This window comes from Balaenoptera physalus (genome assembly GCF_965194825.1).
Source record: "Balaenoptera physalus genome assembly, chromosome: 5".
Taxonomy (NCBI): domain Eukaryota; kingdom Metazoa; phylum Chordata; class Mammalia; order Artiodactyla; family Balaenopteridae; genus Balaenoptera; species Balaenoptera physalus.
The window spans coordinates 17,303,752-17,325,290 of record NC_138884.1 but is presented as its reverse complement, the minus strand read 5'-3'; the positions used below and the strand labels follow the sequence as shown (position 1 = coordinate 17,325,290).

The window sequence follows — 21,539 nt, the reverse complement described above, 5'->3', positions numbered from 1 at the left end:
TGTTACAGTAGTTAGTACATTCTGACTAACATACTGAGTCAATAACTCTATTGCATTGAATTTTTTTCCCTAAGGTTGTTGTCAGGTAAAAAGAAAAAATAAATGAATAAATAAATATATATACACACACACGTATGTGTGTATATATATATATATATATATATATATAAAGTTATGCTTATAACAACAATACTTAGAAAAATAACATCTAATTAAATTATAGTGCTTTATATAACTGAATATTTTGTATTATTTAAAATGATACATGTATCAAGGTAGAAATAGATTTAAGCTATATTGTTTATGGAAAAACTTTTATAATGAAATTACAAGTGAATTTTCACTTTCCTCTTCATTGCTTTTACTACTGTCTGACTGATTTACCTTTACCATGTACTTATAATCAGAAGTTTTAAAAAAGTATTTTCTTTTTTTTACATTTTTAAATGGTTTTAAAAAGGTATTTTCTTTTTTTTACATTTTAATTTTATCTTGGAGTATAGTTGATCAACAATGTTGTGTAAAAAGGTATTTTTTTTTAAAAAGTTAAATTAAAAGACAACCTAACAAATGAGAGACGATATTTGCAAATCATGTATCTTTAAGGGGTTAATATCCAAAATATGCAAAGAACTCATACAATTCAACAGCAAAATATTCAAACAACCCAACTGGAAAATGGGCAGAGGACCCGAATAGACATCTTTCAAAAGAAGATGTACAGGTGATCAACAGGTACATGAAAAGATGTTCAACATCACTAATTATTAGAAAAATGCAAATCAAAACTACAATGAGATATCACATCACAACTGTTAGAATGGCTATTATCAAAAAGACCACAAATAACAAATGTTGGCTAGGATGTGGAGAAAGGGAAACACTTACATCCTATTGGTGGGAATATAAATTGGTGCAACCACTATGGAGAACAGTATGGAAGTTCCTCAGAATATTAAGAACAGCATTACCATATTATCCGGCTCTTCCACTTCTGGGTACTTATCCAAAGAACAGGAAAACACTTCAATTCAAAACGATATATGTACCCTAATGTTCACAGTAGCATTATTTACTTACAGTAGCCAAGATATGGAAACAACCTAAGTGTCCATCAACAGATGAATGGATAAAGAACAGTGTGTGTGTGTGTGTGTGTGTGTGTGTATATATATATATATATATACACACACACACATACTACTACCCAGCCATAAAAAAGATGAAATCTTACAATTTGTCACAACATGGATATACCTTAAGGGTAATATGCTAAGTGAAATAAGTCAGACAGAAAAAGACAAATACCATATGATTTTACTCATATATTGAATATAAAAAACAAACAAAAATAAATGAACAAACCAAACCAAAACAAACCAAAAGAAACATGTAGATACAGAGAACAGAATGTTGGTTACCAGAGGGAAGGGAGAGGGGAGGGCAAAATGAGTAAAGGAGTTCAACTGTATTATGAAAACTAAATTTTTGGTGGTGAGCATGTTGTAGTGTATATAAAAGTAGAAAGATAACATCGTACACATGAAAATTAAACTTATATGTTATAAAAAAGTTATCTCAATAATAAAAAAGGAAGACAAGATAAAAATGTAAAAATAAACAAAAGTAAATTTTATCTACGAGGCATATGAGATTTAATTTGTACATTGAATCTAACATAGATTGTGTCTTTCCCAAATCAGTTTTAGTGAGTCTGAATTTTTCTGGAAGATAGAAGAGCTCTTCCAATCATCTGAGCCTGCTTCTCTTTAAATAGGTAAAGAGAACTTGGGGGGAAATTAATGTTTTCACTGTCCTGCTATATTGGAGTAAGATTATTTTAGAACGATAAAGTCAAGCCTTAATGAACTCCTTGCAGAATTTCTGAAGGCCCTCAAACTAGGCATTGATGGAATTAGTTGTTTTAAAACCTATGTCTGGGACTTCCCTGGTGGTCCAGTGGGTAAGACTCTGTGCTCCCAATGCAGGGAATCCGGGTTTGATCCCTGGTCGGGGAACTAGATCCCGCATACATGCCACAACTGAGAGTTCATACGTCACAACTAAGAAGTCTGCATGCCACAACTAAAAAAAAAAAAGATCCCGCATGCCACAACAAAGATCACGAGTGCTGCAACTAAGATCTGGCACAGCCTAAATAAATAAATATTTAAAAGCAAAAACAAAAACACATATGTCCATCCACCTTACCCAACCTTAGTTTCTTTAGTAAACCACTATGTTCTAATCATTAGTCTATATCTATGCCCATTAATCTGCAGTCCTTAGTTTTGAGTCAGACTCATAATTTACTTCTCCATCTCAGTCCTGCCATTCTACTGAATAAATTTTATATTTATATAGATGGGGTTTTAATTTCCTACTGGTGCCATAACGAATTACCACAATTTGGGTGGCTTAGAACAACAGAAATTTATTCTCTCACAGTTCTGGAGGCTAGAAGTCAAAAGTCAAGGTGTTGGGAGGGCCATACTCTTATCAGAAGTTTTTGGGGAAGAATTCTTCCTAGCTCACCTCTTCTAGCTCCTGTTGGCTGCCAGCAGTCCTTGGCACTCTCTGACTTGTAGATGCATCACTCCAATCTCTGTTCCATCTTCACGTGGAAGATGTTTGTCTGTGTCTCTATATCTGAATTTCCCTCTTATTATAAGGAAGTCAATCGTATTAGATTTAAGGCCCACCCTATTCCAGCACAGCCTCATCTTAACTTTATATCTGCAAGGACCTATTTCCAAATAAGGTCACATTCATAAGCTCCAGATGGAAATGAATTTTGGGGAGACATTATTCAAACCAGATGGTTCAACCCAAAACTCTGTTTTTTAAATTTTCTCATTTTCAACAAGATTATACAGTCACACTCTCTTTCCGTCATACGTTAGTACTTGTTATAACCCGAAGCCCCTTCACTTCTGAAATATTAAATTCAAACTTTCCATTCTCTGACCGATTTTTCTTTCCTTTTTATTTGCTTTTCCCTGTCCCTTCAATATCTACACTTCAATTCATCCCTCTAATTCTCCTGATGCATCAATCCCTTCTTGTCTTTGCCCAAATTAATATTCTGTCCCAGATTCGGTGGTCTATATATTGGAAATATTTTTACTATCTCTCTGCCTTATTCCTATCTTTTTGTCAAACACATCCAGCAAAACTCCAAACCCTGGATGAATATGAGTATCTATCTTTGTTTGTACCTGTGCCCAGGACCCTCAGCCTATGTGCAAAATTATTCATATAATCAATTAGACTGTTATCACCATGAATGTGGTATAAAAATATGAAGTGAGATTTCAACATTCCTCAGTAATTATACAGGGTATCTATTTAGGTCACTTTCTCATTTTCCTAAATTACAGGTTTCAGGCTTTCTGTGAATATTTCTATCAGTAGTTGACACTGACTAGAGCTTCCTCTTAGAAATGCCCTTTTCTTGGCTTTCACAGCTCTTTTCTTCTCTAGTCTCTCTTTCTTAGTCCTGTTTGCAGGACCTCTTTTCATTTTTGCTTCCTCTTAATATTGATATATTGGTGAAACAAGGTTCTGTTTAAACCTATTTTTATCTCATTCTATATACATACTAGCAAGGCAATATTATTCATTTCCATGGTTTTGATTATAATTTATATATTGAAGATATGCATTTATTTAAAATATCCAATTATTTCTTTCTTCTAGACATCAGGTCTACATATCAAATTGCTTACTAGATAACTTCACTTGAATGTTTTATTGGTCAGCTCAGATTGCCATAGCAAAATACCATAGGCTGAGTGGCTTAAACAACAGAAATATATTTCTCACAGTTCTGGAGGCTGGAAAGTCCAAGATCAGGGTGCCAGCATGGTTAGGTTCTAGTGAGGACTCTTTCTGGCTTGCAGCTGGCTGCCTACTTGCTTTGTCCTCACACGGTGGGGACAAAGACAGAGAATGAATTCTCTGGTGTCTCCTAAAAGAGCACTAAAAATCCCAACATGAGGGTCCCACCCTCATGACCTAATCTAAGTCTAATTACTTCAACAAAGTCTCACCTCCAAGTACCAACACTTTGGGGATTAAGGACACATTTTAGTCCATAGTAGGTGTATACAGGTATATCAGCCACAATATGTTGCATGATTATCTCCTTGTCTTTAACACCAAACCTATCTATTCCCTGAAATACTTAATTATACTAACATCCATCCTTCTGCCAAATCATAAAACTTAACACATTTGACCTTTCCTCCTCCTTCAAACACCAAGTTTTTTCATCTATCTATTTTAAAAATGCTGAATACCAACAGGATACCAGGCACTGTGCTAGGAACTGGGTTAACCACAGATAGCCTGAGTAAGTGAAGATTGGGTTGAGATGTGAAACAAGAGTAAGAATTTTACCACGCAGAAAAGAAAGAAGAGGAACAGGTCTTTTATCTTCCTTAGATTTATTCCCAGGTATTTCATTCTTTTTGATGCAACTGTGAATGGGATTAACTTCTTAATTACTCTTTCTGATAGCTCATTATTAGTGTATATAAACACAACAGATTTCTGTACATGAATTTCATATCCTGCAACTTTATTATGTTGAGATATGCCCCTCTTTACCCATCTTGTTGAGAACTTTTATCATAAATCAATATTAAATTTTGTCAGTAGTTTGTTCTCTATTGAGATTATCTATCATATGGTTTTAATGCTTCAATTTGTTAATGTGGTACATCACATTGGTTGATTTGTGGATATTGAACCATCACTGCATCCCTGGGATAAATCCCACTTGATCATGGGCAATGATCCTTTTAATGTATTGTTGAATTTAGTTTGCTAGTATTTTTTGAGGATTTTTACATCTAGGTTTTTCAGTAGTACTGACCTGTAATTTTCTTCTTTTGTGATGTTCTTGTCCAGTTTTGGTATCAGGGTAATGCTGGCCCTGTTGAATGAGTTTGGAAGCATTCCTTTCTCTTCAATTTCTTTGGAATAATTTGAGAACTATAGGCATTAACTATCCTCTAATGCTTGATAGAATTAACCTGTGAGGCCACCTGGTCCTGGACTTTTGTTTGTTGGGAGTTTTTCTTTTTAAAATCATAGATTCAATTTCAGTACTAGTAATTGGTGTGCTCATATTTTGTATTTCTTCCTGATTCAGTCTTGTGAGATTTTACCACTGGGAATTTATTCATTTCTTCTAGGTTGTCCATCTTATTGGTGTGTAATTGTTCATAATAATCTCTTATGATCTTTTGTATTTCTGTGGTGTCAGTTGTAATTTCTCCTTTAGCATTTTTTTATTTTATTAATTTGGGCCCTCTCTTTTTTTCTTAATGAGTCTGTCTAAAGGCTTATTAATTTTGTTTATCTTTTCAAAGGACCAGCTCTTAGTATCATTGATCTCTTCCATTGTTTTTAAAATCTCTACTTCATTTATTTCCACTCTGATCTTTTTTGTTTCTTTCCCTCTAACTTGCTTGTTTTTTATTTCTTTTAGGTGTAAGATTAGGTTGTTTATTTGAGATTTTTTCTTGTTTTCTAATATAGGCTTGTATCACTATAAACTTCCCTCTTTGAACTGTATTTGCTATATCCCATAGGTTTGGGGTCATTGTGTTTCCATTTTCATTTGTCTTCAGTTAGTTTTTGATTTCCTTTTTGATTTCTTTCTTTCTATGTTTAGTGGCATACCATGTAGCCCCCACATGTTTGTGCTTTTTGCAGTTTTTTCTCTTGTAGTTTTTTCTAGTCTTATAGTGTTGTGGTTGGAAAAGATGTTTGATATCATCTCAATCTTTTTAAATTTATTAAGTCTTGTTTTGTGACCTAGCATGTGATCTATCCTGGAGAATGTCCAATTTGAATTTGAAAAGAATGTGTATTCTGCCTTTGGATGGAATGTTCTATGTATATCTATTAAGTTCACCTGGTCCAATGTGTCATTTAAGACCAGTGTTTCCTTATTGATTTTCTGTCTAGATGATCTGTCCATTGATTTAAATAGGTTGTTAGAGTCTCCTACTATTATTGTATTACTGTCAATTTTCCTTTTATGTTTGTTAACTTTTGGTTTATGTATTTATGTATGTTGAGTGCATATATATTTACAATTGTTATACATTCTTATTGGATTGCTCCCTTTATCATCATGTAATGTCCTTCTTTGTCTTTTGTTATAGTCTTTGTTTTAACATCTATTTTGTCTGATATAAGTATTGCTATCCCAGCTTTCTTTGTTTCCATTTGCATAAAATACATTTTTTTCATCCTTTCACTTTCAGTCTGTGTGTGTCTTTAGATCTGAAATGAGTCTTTTGTAGGCAGCATATATATTGGTCTTGTTTTATTATCCATTCAGCTAATGTATGTCTTGTAACTGAAGCATTTAGTCCATTTCCATTTAAAGTAATTTTGATAGATATAAGCTTGTTGCCATTTTGTTCATTGTTTTCTGGTTATTTTTGTAGGCCTTTTTTTGTTCCTGTCTTCTTCTTTTGTTCTTTTTCCTTGTGATTTGTTTACTGTCTTTAGTGTTATGTTTGTGTGTGTGTATCTATTGCAGAATTTTGTTTTGTGGTTACCATGAGGTTTATATTTATCTATTTATCAATCAACCTATCTATCATTATTTTAAGTTGATGATCTCTTAAGTTTGAAAGCATTCTAACAATCTTTACATTTTTACTCCCGACTTTAATGTTTTTTAAGTCATATTTTACATCTTTTTTGTTCTGTGTATTCTTTAACTACTTATTGTGGACATAGACTATTTTACTACTTTTGTCCTTTCTATTAGCTTTATAAGTGGTTGATCAACTACATTTACTGCATGTTTGCCTTTACCAGTGAAGTTTTCTTGTCATAATTTTCATATTTCTAGCTGTAGCCTTCTCTCTCCTCTTAGAGAAGTCCCTTTAACATTTCTTGTTAAACTGGTTTAGTGGTGAGGAACTCTTTTAGCTCTCGCTTGTCTGTAAAACTCTACCTCTCGTTCAAGTCTGAATGATAACCTGTCAGTAAGAGAATTCTTGGTTGTAGGTTTTTTCCTTTTATCACTTTGAATATTTCATGCCTCTCCCTTCTGGCCTGCAAAGTTTCTGCTGAAAAGTCAGCTTATAATCTTATGGGAATTCCCTTGTATGTAACCAGCTTTCTCTTGCTGTTTTTAAGATTCTTTATTTTTACCTTCTTAATTATAATGTGTCTTGTTATGGACCTCTTTGGGTTCATCTTGTTTAGGACTCTTGTGCTTCCTGGACCTAGATGTCTATTTCCTTCCCCATGTTGGGAAAGTTTTCAGCTATTATTCTTTCAAGTAAATTCTCTGCTTCTTTCTCTCTCTATTTGCCTTCTGAGACCCTTAGAATGTGAATGTCATTATGAGAACTGCCTTCATTTTTTAAATTCTTTTTTTCTGTTCAGCTTGGTTCATTTCCACTACTCTGTCTTCCAGATCGCTGATCTGTTCCTCTGCATCATCTAAGCTACTGTTGATTCCTTCTAGTATTTCTGTTATTGTAGTCTTCACTGTTTTGTTCCCTTTTATATTTTCTGACTCTATTGAAATTCTCACTGTGTTCATCCATTTTTCTCCCAAGTTCTTTGAGCATCTTTATGATTATTACCTTGAACTCTGTAGGGGAAACTGCTTATTTCCATTTTGTTTATTTCTTTTTCTGAGGTTATGTCTTGTTACTTCTTTGTAACATGTTCCTCTGTCTCCTTATTTTCTCCCAATTCTCTATGTTTATTTCTATGTGCTATGTAGGTTAGTTATGTATCCTGATCTTGGATAAAAGGTCCTATGTAAGATACATCTTATGGGGCCCAGCAATGCATTCCCCTTTGGTCACCAGAGCTATATGCTCTAGGGTAGGGGTGCCCACTGCATGGGTTCTTCTGGTGTGGCAGGGCTGACTACTGTCAGCATGATGGTAGGTGGGGCTGGCCCCCAGCCTGTTTTTTTTTTTTTTTTTTTTTTTTTTAGGCCATGCCTTATGTAGTGGCTCTCAGGTCTGCTGGAGGGTGGAATAGGCTTCCTGTGTGATTGGTTACACGGCCCAGAGGGGCATGGGGCTGCTGCCAGCTTACTGTTGGGTGGGTTGGGTCCCTACATTTTTGTTTGGCATGGAAGATCCTATATTTATTTCAATTTTAGTATTTGCTTAATTTTTGGCTGCATTGGGTCTTTGTTGCTGCATGCGGGCTTTCTCTAGTTGTGGCAAGCGGGGGCTACTCTTTGTTGTGGTGCGCGGGCTTCTCATTGCAGTGGCTTTTCTTGTTGTGGAGCATGGGCTCTAGGCACATGGGCTTCAGTAGTTGCAGCATGTGGGCTCAGTAGTTGTGGCTCACAGGCTCTATAGTGCAGGCTCAGTAGTTGTGGTGCATGGGTTAGTTGCCCTGTGGCATGTGGGATCTTCCCGGACCAGGGATCAAACCTGTGTCCCCTGCCTAGGCAGGCATATTCTTAACCACTGCACCACGAGGGAAGTCCCTAGTATTCACTTTTTAAAGTGTTTATTTTTTAATTTATCTATGTCTTCTGGGACTATAAACACATTGTATGTAGGACCTATATTTTGATTATTATCTCTCTAGAACCTAGCATTGTAGTCCCTCAGTAAACAATTGTTTAAGCATAAATTGCATGATTAAATAAATGGATGAATACTATTTAATTTGTATAGTAGGGAATTTGAATCGAATATGTGTGTCCTAGTGCATAATACTGTCAGTGCTACTCCGAAAGAGTTCCTTAATAAGAGAAAAATCTCATAATATATTTTTAAATTTTCCTTTCCTTTTATAGCTTGGATTATGTCAACTTATTGACTAGTATCCCAGAGAATATTCTGGTTTTTTCAACAGATTGCATGTATATATTGCTTCTTTTATGTAAAAAATATTTACAGTTTTCATAATAGCTAACATCTAGTGAACAGGTATTATACATACTCTAGGCAATATTCCAAGTAATTTGCATGTATTAATGTAATTATCACAACAAAGCTATATAGAAGATATTACTAGTATTATTTTGTGTATGAGGAAAATGAGACACTGAGAGGTTACGTAACTTGTGCTAAGTCACACATCTAATAAGGCCAAGAGTCAGGACTTGAATCCAGGCATGCTATCTGCAGAGTCTGTGCTCTTATTCCCTATACCATATTACCTCTCAATCTCAAATACAACATAGAAGAACCAGAAGACTTATTTTTTTAATCATGTTAGGCTCAGGAGAGAACTCAGAAACCCACAGTGTATTAGATAAAATCAGTGCATGTTTTCCCCCAAATTATACTTGGTAGTTTCACTTTGTAATTACACATGCTCCATACATTTCCATAGCTTCTAGAATATAGTCTGAGTACAAGAACCAAAAGGAATTTTGTTCAGGACCAGAATAAATTAGTAGAACTCATATGAAAATGAAAATAAGCAAAATGGGAATAAAATTAAAAGGGCCTTTGGGACACATACAAATTCCTTTATACTCCAGGCATCAGTAAATGCAGTATGAGGAGCTATGTGACTCTAACTTCTATAAGAGATAGTACTTAACAGACACACACTGATAACTCTTGATAGAGTAATTAACTTTTGCTGTATAAATCAAGGTCCATGTTTCAAAGCTATTTTTCAGTCTATACAAAAGAGATAGAAGGATTGATTGAGTGATGTCGTTTTTCTTTGGTATGTAATTATTACCTGTTCATAATTATGGATGTCAGTTACATGCAGATATCATATAATAGTAATAGGTTTGGCAGTGAGAAGCAGTAACTAGCATTAACTGTTATTCCAATTACTTAGTTGTTCTGCAAATGCTAAGATAATGAAAGAGGTCATTTTTCTACTCCTAATTAATTAATTCATACATTTATTTAACAGATATTTTCTGGGCACCTTGGTATATACTAGGAATTCTTTTCAGTGATGGGTATCTAGTGGTACACAAGACAGACATAAATATCCTCATGGAGCTTTCAATCTAGTAGAAAATATAGATAATAAAAAATAATTAGGGAAATATATATAGTAAGCTAGATAGAGAGGAATTTTATGGAAAAAAATAAAGCAAAGAAGGAGGATAGAAAAAGCTAGTGGGAGGGGTAGCAATTTTTAAACAGGTAATCAGAGAAGGCAGACGGGTAAAGACTTAAAGGAGAAAGCCAGCAACATGAGTATATGGGAAATGAACTTTCTAGGCAAAGCAAAGAGAAAATTGTATTTTTGCTGTATTAGTGCAACAAGGTGCTCATATGCCTGAATTTGCAAAAGCAAGGGAAAGAGCAACGGGCGATTTAAGAAGTAATGGATATCTAGGTCTAAGACATTTTAGCATGAGTGACATAGTATATCATTGCAAGGTTTTGAGTAGCAGAATGAGATCACCTGATAAATTTAAACAGGACCACCCTGGTTGTTATGTTGGAAAGTAGGCAAGGGAGAGACAGGGAGATTAGTTAGGAAGTTAGAACATTAACACAAGCAAGAAATGATAGTGTTTGACCTTGGGTTGCTGAGAAATGTTCAGATTCTGGAAATATTTTGATGGTAAAGCCAATGAGATTGAGCGTGGACTGTGAGAGCAAAATCAAATCAAGAATGACTCAAGTTTTATGGACTCTACGATTGGAATCATAGCATTTGCTATTAACTGAGATGGAGAAGAATGGAAGGTGAGGTTTTCTGTGTGTCTGTGGAGAAGATCAGGAGTTTGATTTTGGGTGTGTTAAGTCTGAGACAAGTAGTAGGCATTCAAGTGGAAACATCAAGTAGGTAGTTGTGCTTAAATGTATAAATTTCAGAGAGGAGATCTGGCCTTGTAATATAAATTGGGAGTCGTCATCATATAGATGTTATTTAACAACATGAAACAGGAGGGAAACATCAAGGGAGTGGAGATATAAACCTGTACTCTCTAATATGATAGCCACAACCAAATGTGTCTATTGGGCACCTGAAATACAGCTATTCTCAATTGAGAGTGCTGTTAAGTGTGAAAAATACACTAAATTTCAAAGACTGAGTATGCCAAAAAGAATGTAAAATAGTTTACTAACATTTATATATTCTTAAATATTAAAGTAATATCTAAAGCCATTCAAATAAATATATTACTAAGATTAATTTCACCTGTTTCTTTTGCAGCTCATATTTGTAGCTCATATTTCTATTGAGCATTATAGATATAGAGGAAATGAAGTCCAAAGTTTGAGCTCTGTGAAATTCCTAGATTAATATATTTGGAAGACGAGAGGGAAGCAAAATGTAGATTGGGATGGGGCAGCTAATGATGTGGGACAGATACTGGAAGATGATTGAATCCAGAAATTCAAATGAAGAAAATATCTCAGGGAGGAAGGAGCAGACATGGAGTTTGATCTACCATGTCCAATTTTTAATTGACTGTGATACTTCAACTAAAACTAGGGTTGAGAATTGAGTATTGGATTAGCACCATAAAGGTCATTGGTTTTGGAGCAAGTCATTTCTGTGGAGATTTAGGGTAAAAGTCCTATTGAAATGTTTTACAAGAGAGAATTAGAGGAAACAGACTGGAGGAAATTAATATAGAAAGCTCTTTTGACGTGTATCATGGTAAAAGGGAGGCAATCAATGAAATGGTAGTTGGAGGGGACAGTATAATGCAGTTGAGAGCCATCTTTTAAGGAAGAGAAATATAGCACCATGTTTTTATGCTGACATGAATGATTCAGTATTGAGGAAGTAAATGTTCATATCATAGAACTCTTCAGTGATTTCCTGATTAGTCTACAGGAGTTGGAATCTAGAGCAAAATGCAGGTGAATATGAGAAGCTGACTTGCTCACAGAATACTTAAAATCTAAAGGGGGTTGTGAGAAAGTGTATCTGCATGGAGAAGATTTGTTACTTAAGAATAAACACAGGTGGGGGTGAGAGTTCTCCCTTTAAAATGTGATGAGATGAGATATGGAAAGGAGGTAGTTAAGTAGTCCAAAAAAATTCAGAGCTTTTATGTGAAAATCTGCCTTAAATTCAGAAACAATAAAAAATTTATTATTGGGGAATTACAAACTAGTGTGCTCCACAATATTGTTTATTTTATTTGAACAAGTGGTGAACTCTAAGGGAGAGAAGGATTAAAAAAAATAACAGAGTTTCATTTCATCAGTGATACTTTGGCTTTACTTTCATGAACTCACTTTGAAGGTTTTGTTTTCACTACTTATTGGAGTTACATTAAGAAATTAATAATGAACATATTTTGACATTAAAACCAGCATAGAAACTATGGTTGCTTGAAGATGAAGGAAAAATAGCTGCTTTGTAAAATAAAAATGTTAAATTTTTGTATAAAGAAATAGAGTCCAAGTTTTGCTTCTTCAATGCCCATTAAATAATTAAGATTGCAAAGCATCCTATATTTCTTAATATTTGCTTTTAAGAGAAGGTTAAGTATAATACATATTTTCTACTACTTAGTTACTTTTAAATTAAACATTTATTATTGAATACTATGTGACAAATGCTGTTATACAAAAGTGGATGAAGACATCTTCCCTGTCTTTAAGAATCATATACATAAGCAGAACAGTCACTCCTATAGACAAATAATATAATAACAATAATATTGAGCATCTATTATTGGGGTAAAGACCTCACAATAACCATGCAACATATGTATCAAATTTAATCAATAAGAAAACATATTGTAACTTGTCTAAATGCACTCTGTTAATAGTATGGTAGAAGTAGAATTTGAACTGTCTAATTTAGTTCCAAAATTTCTTTCCTTTAATCCACATTCCCCTTGACAAGCAAATAAAATAGAAATGGTGTGTATTAATGATCTATTGTTGAGTAATAAATTACCTCAAAACGTAGTGGCTTAAAGCAATATTTATTATCTCAAAGATTCTATGGGTCAGGAATCTGGAAATGGCTTTGCTGAGTCCTCTAACGCTGGTCCCTCACATGCAATCAAGCATCAGCTGGAGCCACAGTCATCTCAAGGCTCTACTGGAGATGAAACCACCTCCAGACTCACTCATGTGGTCATTAGCAGGATTCAGTTCCTCTCCGGTTTTTGGACAGAGGGAATGGAGGTGTTGGCCAGAGGCTTGCCTTAGTTCTTTGCCACCTGAGCCTCTCTATGGAGTATCTCACAACATGGCCGCTTTCTTCATTAGAGTGAGCAAGTGAGAGAGCAAGAGAGGTCTAACAAGATGGAAGCTAGAGTCTTTTTGTAACCTAAACTTGGGTGTGACATTTCATCCCTATGCCTATGTACTATTCATTAGAAGTAATTCAGGTCACATTCAAAGGGAAGGGATTACATACAGGCACGCATACTAGAACTCAGGCATCATTGGGGGCCACTTTAGAAACAGTCTACCATATGGTGTATAAAAAATACAATAGTAGCTCAGAGGAGGAGTTGTTAAATCTTTTGTAGTGGTGGGAAGAGTTGAAAAGAAGCAATATGTGCCTGAAATGCATGTTGAAGATCTTATAGTAGTTAGGAAGTCATTTTTCTATAGCTTTGTTTGTTCGTTTGTTTGTTAACATACAGGAAGTGTGTTTAAAATAAAGGGTTAAGGGAAAGGCATACCTAGAAGCTTAACAAGATGGGAAAATATGTTAAGTTATAAAACTATGGAGGCAAGTGGGAGATGAAATTGTAGAACAGCAGACCTTAAATTTGGGGGAGGCCATGAACCAATTTAAACAGTTGATGAAAAACAATTATAGTGTTCTCAGAAGAAAATTGAGCATAAATATAACATTTGTTGCTTTTCTGAAATTATCTGTGGATCCAAGTTAAAAACAAACAAATACCTCCATGGTTAATTAGGCCCAGGGAAAATTTTGAAGGACATCCTTAATAAAAAATTGGAATTTTACCCTGCAAGGCAATGGTCAGGTTCTGAAGAAATTGTAAGGAGAATGAGGTGATGACATTCACTAACAATGGGTGCAGCGTCACTAACTGATTAGAGGGAAAAAAACCATGTTATGAAGCTACTGTAGTAACCTAGGTAACAAAGATCTGACTGGAGCAGTGATGTTTCAGTAGAGAGAATGACAAATCTCTAGGAGATACAATCACCTGGACTTGTTGACTAATTTAAAACTTGAGTGATACAGAAAGGAGAATGACTTTAGATTTCTGGTTTTAGAAGCTGGGCGATGTGAAGAGAAAAGCATAATGGAGTAGGTATTGTTAAGAATGCTCTGTAAAATGGAGCTGGGAGGCCACTGAGGAAATGTGACTTAAGTATGTCTCAGCCCAGATGGAATTTAAACTTTTGACCACTTATTGTCTTAAACAGGCATACAGCCCTTCTGTCAGAAACTTAAGATACTTATTGGACACTTACCCTAAAATAACTCGTGAGAGCCTATTCCTTAAGGACAAATATTTACTTTCCTGTATCACAGTCAACCACAATTCTTGCTAAACAACTTTAACAATTGTGTGACTTTTGTCTTTATAATCCCCTGACTCTTTCTCTTCCCCAGAACACTCTTTCGGTTTTACCTAAATCTGTGTCTCTGGAATTGTAATTCCTAAGAATCCAAATAAAGTTCTTTGCAGCCTTGACACTGGTTATTGTTCAACAATGATAACATTTAGAGAGATACAAACGTCCTTATTTCCTTCCTGTGTAGGGAAAAACTCAGTTCTTTGTTACTATGTTTTTCTTCTCTGTGAGTCTCTTTTCTATTCACAAAAACACTTCACTTTTGACACCTCTGGTCACCAACTGTGTGGGGAGTTTTCCTCACAACCTGAAGCAAGTTTCCATGACACAAGCTGGGTGTCCTACAATTTAACTCAATTTTAACACTATCTACCTGGAGATAGTGACAGATCCCACAGGTTAAGGCTCAGTCCCACAAGACTGCTCCCACCCTCAAGCTCAGCTTGTCACCTATACTTCTGACAAACCAGCTATAGATTGGAGGTTCCAATGACCTCCTCCTCAGGTTTGATTAACTTGCTAGAGTGGCTCACAGAACTCAGGAAAACACTTATGTTAACCAGTATATTAAAGGATAAGATAAATGATTCAGATAAACAGTGAGATGAAGAGATGTATAGGGTAAAGTCTGGGAGGGTTCTGGGTGCAAGAGCTTCTCTGTCCCTGTGGAGTTGTGGTGTGTCACCCTCTTGTATGTTCACCAACCTGGAAGCTCTCTTAACACATACTTTTAAGATTTTATGGAGGCTTCCTCATGTAGGCATGATCAATCATTAATTCTATTTCCAGTCCTTGTGCCTTCTCAGGAGAATGTGGAGTGGGGAGCTTCTAATCATGGCTTGGTCTTTCTGGTGACCAGCTCTCATCCAGGAGCCCATCCAGATTTGCCTCATTAGAACAAAAGACACTCCTATCACCTAGGAAATTACAAGGGTTTCAGGAGACCTGTGTCAGGAACTGGGGGCAGAGGCTAATATATATATATATATATTTTTTCTATTATCTCACAATACATATTAACAAATATACTAATTTTTCTTAAAAAGAAAAGAACAAATGTAATATCGATAAAACAGATATACTTGTATTGGCTATTTCTAACATTGTTTAAATACCATATCTGCCTATAATAGAAACAAAATTCATGGCCTACAATGGCACCCGGAGAAAATCAAAGTAGAGAGGGACCGTCTACAACAGAAATGAGATAGAAAATGCTGAGAATGCCCAGTGGTTCTCTTAAAATATTGTAGACTAAATTAACTGATGGAATTGCACTTCTTAATTTAATTAATGAAGTTTGCAGCCAGAAAATGCTTCTCTCTATATTATTAGTCTGACATTCATTTGACTTATGTAGGCCAAAGAATATTTCAAATCACCTTAGGCTCAGGGTTGTCAATCTTATTTTGCTCTTTTCTTCTTGTTCCTTATAGAACAACAGAGAAGCATTATAGAAGCATTTCACAGTGACAAAATGCCATATGAATTCTCATATTCTTTCATTTGAGCTTTGGCCTTATGATGACTTCAATTTAATTCACTAAGAATGTTAGGGCCATTTGGCTGAACCATCAACAGTAAAGCACATGTTTACTGAGTTCTTGCGTTAGGAATATAGGAATGAATAGAACATATTTACAAGCTACAGTCATTCTCTTCAAGAATTATAAACCTAGTAGAAGTACTGAGAGTATATAAATAATTATGAAGAAAATAAAATTTATAAACACAACACTATTAATATAAATAAAGTACTGTGAAAATCCAGAGAAAGGAGAGATCATACATATCATTAAGAATCCAGAAATATCTCATTTAGTAGGTGGCATCTGAGACAACCTATGAGCAATCAGTAAGATTTTTGAGCAGTAGAAACAAAGCAGAAGAAATAGGAGAAATCATAATCATAAGACTTAGGAAAATATTGCTGTTTAGTAAAGTTTTCCCAAGGAAAATGAAAGATGAGCTTAGAAAGATATAGTTGAAGTAAAATTAGTTTATGCTTGCTGCTCAAAATAAAATACTTAATCTCTGTTGCAGGACCTGGCTGGCTGTTTACCAAACTTGTTTTTTCTTCCTCCCTTGCATAGAGCTAACCTACATTTACTAGCATACCTTGCAGTTAGGTGTGGCCAAGTGACTGAATTTTGACAATGATATAAAGTGTGCTACTTCCAGAGGTGGCCCATAGAAGATTGAATGTGATCCTCCATGTTCTTTCCCCTTCAGAACAAATTTGGAATACTCACATTACCTGATTTGAAGACTTGGATTAGTCAGAGTTTTTACATAAGGCACCAGGAACATGATATATAAAAGAAAAATTGCTAAATTAGACTTCATCAAAATTAAAAACTTTTGTTCCGTGAAAGAACTGTTGAGAGAATGAAGAGATCAACCAGAGCTAGAGAAAATACTGATAAATCACATTTCTGACAAAGGACTTGTACCTAGAATGCATAAAATTTTCTAAAAGTCAAACAATGAAAGAAAACACAATATGAAAAATGAGAAAAGGATCTGAACAGACACTGCACCAAAGAAGATATTCTGATGACGCAAAAGCATAGGAAAAGATACTCAACAAAATTAATTATTAGAGAAATGTAACTTAAGGCCACATGAGATACAGGTATATACTTATTAACATTGCTAAAATGAAAAACAAACAAAAAACACTTACGATACCGAGTGCTGGTGAGGATGTGGAGCAGCTGGTAGGAATGCAAAATGATACTGTACAACTGCTTTGGAAAACAGTTTCACAGCTTCTTGTAAAGTTAAATACACACTTGACATATGATCCAATGATCCTCCTTCTAGGTGTTTGGCCTAGAGAAATGAAAATGTATAATTATACAAAAATCTGTTTCTGAATGGATATCAGCTTTATGTTAGTCACCAAAAACTGAAATCAAACATTTGTATTTCAATTGTTGAATAGTTAAACAAACTTTGATACATCAATACAATGGAATTTTACTTGGCAATAAAAGGAATAAAATATTGATTCATGCAATAATATTGATAGATCTCAAATGCATTTTGCTAAGTGATAGAAGTTAAACACTCAAATACATTGAGCAATAAGAGTAATTCTACTATTATAATAACTTTCTTAAAAAAAATAGTATTTTCAAGTTCCTGAGTTTATGAACCACTATATTCTTCTACTGTACATCATACAAAATAACACTGGGAAATTGTTTTTAAAAAGAACATTTCTATATGTTTTTCTTTTTACTACTCAAAGTATTTCAAATAACTCTCACCACAATGGTAAAAGGTAAGTGAGAAAATTAGATAATAATTGGATAGCAGGGTAGTTTATATGTATTTGGTGAGGGAATTAACCTTTTATTTGTGGACCAACCACAAAATTGCAAGTCTGGAATGTTGTATTCTTGGTATTAATAGCAATACTCTTACTTGTCTTCATATATTATTGCAGCTGCATACTTATACATTTCATTGAACATTGAGCTGATTACATTTTTGGAACATTTCAAACTTTAATATTCAAATGCTACTCTTGTGACAGTCTAAATACTAACTAAAAAAGAAGTAACAAGATCTAAAAGAATAGACAAACTTTGTTAGTAAAATGTTCTCTGGCATACATTTGTCTTTCTTTTCCTAAAATGAATGTATATGCATTTAAAATCTATTTCTCAGAAAATAATTTGTATTAATTTCATGCATAATTCAACAAGGTCAATCCTGACACTTTAAAAACTTTTACAGTAAGTGCTAAAAAAAAGTTTTCAAGAAATAATGTTACCAGATATAGGAAAAGCACAGTCATTTACTCTTAGAAATTCTTCATGTTCCACATTTTCCCCAAGCATGAGATATAAACAAATGAACCAACAATCATGTATTTTGCAATTTCTAGATTTGCTATTCTCATTCATATAGGCTAACACATAGATTTTTTTCACTCTCTAGAAATACTAACATAGAAAATATGAAAAAAATTCTTTTTTTAACTTATAGCTTTTCTGTACTATTTATCTGATTTAATAGAAAAGAGAGAGAGAGAGAGAAAAGAATGACTGAGAGGATTTGGGGAAGGAGGAAGGACAAAGAAAAACCTAAACTAAAACTTTAACATTCAACTCTAAACTGAGTTTTGATTTCACCTACTAACATCTTGATTGAACCTGAAATGCCCATCACAAATATGAATGTCTTTTGTTCCCAACAATCTGCAGCACTTTATGGCCTATTTCATTGCATCATAAATGTCATAATGACCAAATGTTCCATGAAATGTCATAAAATGACATGAATTACAGTTATCATCTAGGTCTATGTCTGGAAAACTGAGTTTCTGGTTCATGCTCAGGTAACATTGTGCTTTTTGTGTTTGAAGTTTCTGTGTACTGTGGCACTGAATTAATTAATTTTATCATCGAAATGTACTATGGTTCTCTCTCAAAAAGTAACTCATTAGTCAGGAGAGTACACACATAACTGAATTAAGTATTTCTCAATTATAATGCTGTTATTTCTTTAAATACCAGCTATTTAAAGATTCTTAAAATCTCATCTTAACAAAGCTCTCTGGCATGATATTGCTTTACAACTAATGTTTCATTTTCAATATTGGGACATTTGCTGCTCTGGGACTTATTAATGTGTATGAGATTTTATCATACTGTTCAAATTCAGTAATGAATGCCATGTTCTTTGGCCACCCCATTCTCCCATTATCATGTGCATGCCAGGATGTAATTTGATAGTTTCCTAAATGTGAGTAAGGAAAAGGGAAAAGATCATAATGATGCTATTCACACAACTGTGCTACCTATACTTGTATTGCTAAACCTATTTTTGACAAGTTGGTTTTACTACGTACTTTGATCCAGCTGGAAATTTAGCTTGCTAGCTAAAAAGCAGTTTTTGAAATGTTAATTTTCAGTTTATATCAGTATTTTACTTCTCCTTTTTCTTAATCCAAATAGAAAAATGATGCAACTCTTAGACTGGATTTTAATGTACCTATTTATTCAACAGGTATTTACTGAGCCCCTTCTGAATCTGGGTACTGTGGCTTAGAGGCAGAAATAAACATGGCAATTGCTGTTTCTCCCTTCTTGACACTTATCCAGGAGTTCAGAAAACAAATATGTAATTGTATGTCCAGTTCTAAGTGTCTGATTTTGGTAAGCTAAGGCATTTTCTACAGAATACCATTACTCCAGATCCATAGAGGAATAAAAATTGAAACACTTGAATCAGCATTTTCAATTCTGAAAGCTATTCCTTTTCCTTTCACTTAAGGAATTTTCCCTGTACTTTACCACTGAGTGAATTACAGGCAAACTAATGCAATCCCTTCTTCTTTGTAGGAGTGCATCTTTGTGGACAACCAATGTAATTGTAAGAGTGAACACTTTGCTACTCTTGATTTTCCAATCTCACTCAGTATATTCCTGCTGGTAAGAGAAAGTAGTGAGTAATTGAATATCCTGAGTAGTAATGTACATCCTGGGCCTCTGCATCTAATTCTCTCTCCTACTCTTACCTTCCTCAACAAAACATTTGTCTCTTAGTTCTTTCAACACACAATTAGATATTCACCACTTGGTTTATTGCCAGTCCCTACCCTGACATGTAATAGTCATTCAATAAATTAACTGACACAACCCTGGAAATAAGCTATAGAGAGTTTAAAAAATATTTGCAGAAACATGGTTCATTCCATTTGGCACGATACTTTTACCCACAAGGATTGTGTTTTACTGAAACAATTATTTACTTCTGTGCAGAAAGAAGCTAAAATGATGCTTTAAAATTTTTGTTAGGGTTAGACGAAAGAGCCATAAAATAATGGAATTTGTCATATTGGAGACTTATGTGATTGGACAATGATTTTTAAGACAAATATGGGTGCATACCTTATTATAATGCCCCAAGAGAAAATCCTAAAGCCCAACTCAGCAACAATATAGTCAGAGGTTATATAAGGCAATTTATATATTCCAAGGGAGGAAATTACTACTACGCTTGGGGCACTTTATAATGTGGAAAAATACAGTGAGAAAGACTGTCAACCTAATGTTTCAGTAGTACTAAGTATATATGTGAATAATTCCCTTGACTTCAATCTTTCTAAAATGGCTCTTAATCAACAAAGAAAAGATTGGGAGGAAAATGTCTGTTTAAAGGTTTTTGTAAAGTTCTGAAACTTCCATCTGTGTCTGTTTGTGTAAAAATCTGCCTGTCATTCCAAAATAATTTATAATTTTTTTTTCAAGGATTTTTTTTTAAGTTTATCATCTCACGAAAAAAATCCTACATTTAGAAAAACTATGCAGACTTAAACTTTGAACTACCTTTGGTTTTGTAATTAGTAATTCCAATTGCAAGAACTTCTGATTCAGGAAAAAAAATCTGTAGGAACATTTAAGTGCTTGGAGGAAAGGTGCTGGATAATGACAAGTGAGATATTCGGCCTTGCATGACAAAGCCAGTGAGGAACATTTACGTTATAGGGAGAGTAATATGTTACTTTAAGTTCGCACAGTCAGTCGTGTTTCCTATATGGTTTGTTAGGTTCCAACATATCTTTTAAACTTTCCACTTAATTTGGGCTCTGAATCTCATTGTTTTACATGGTTATATTTTTGATGATCTTTAAAAAGAAAGTTTAAATATATTTAGAGAATGTTTTTACTTCGTGAGTGACATTATGCCAGGCATATTAAAGGACATAAAGATAAAAGAGACATAGCCTATTCCATGAAAAAGCTTAAGCAGTCTATAAGGAGGAAGAGCTCAGTACATTTAATAGAGAGAAGAAAAATGCATAGTAGAATATAGTAGGGAGATGTTTTGAATATTAAGTACTTTTCTCATGTTTTTATTTTTAAGGGTACACTGAAAATCTCAATTGCTAATAATAGAAGAAAAATAAAAACATTGAGGGTTAATTTCCAAAACACGAGTAACAGAAGTATGTGCATTCATTATAGTCCCACTCTTTTTCAGTTCCTTTGTTTTTGAAAGAGCAGAACATAGGTAGAAATTTTCAGGCCTTTGAAAAATTTTACA

At 34.2% G+C, this 21,539-nt stretch overlaps 2 long non-coding RNA genes across 2 annotated transcripts in view; both read right to left on the bottom strand.

Moving 5' to 3' along the window:
* Positions 1-21,539, bottom strand: part of LOC309660860 — an 850,010-nt gene that overhangs the window by 24,399 nt on the left and 804,072 nt on the right. The window lies entirely within an intron of this gene.
* LOC309660828 overlaps positions 17,200-21,539 on the bottom strand; it is a 143,960-nt gene continuing 139,620 nt past the window's right edge. The window contains exon 5 of the long non-coding RNA XR_014263654.1: positions 17,200-17,312. This is a non-coding gene — a long non-coding RNA (uncharacterized lncRNA). The remainder of the gene's footprint in view (positions 17,313-21,539) is intronic.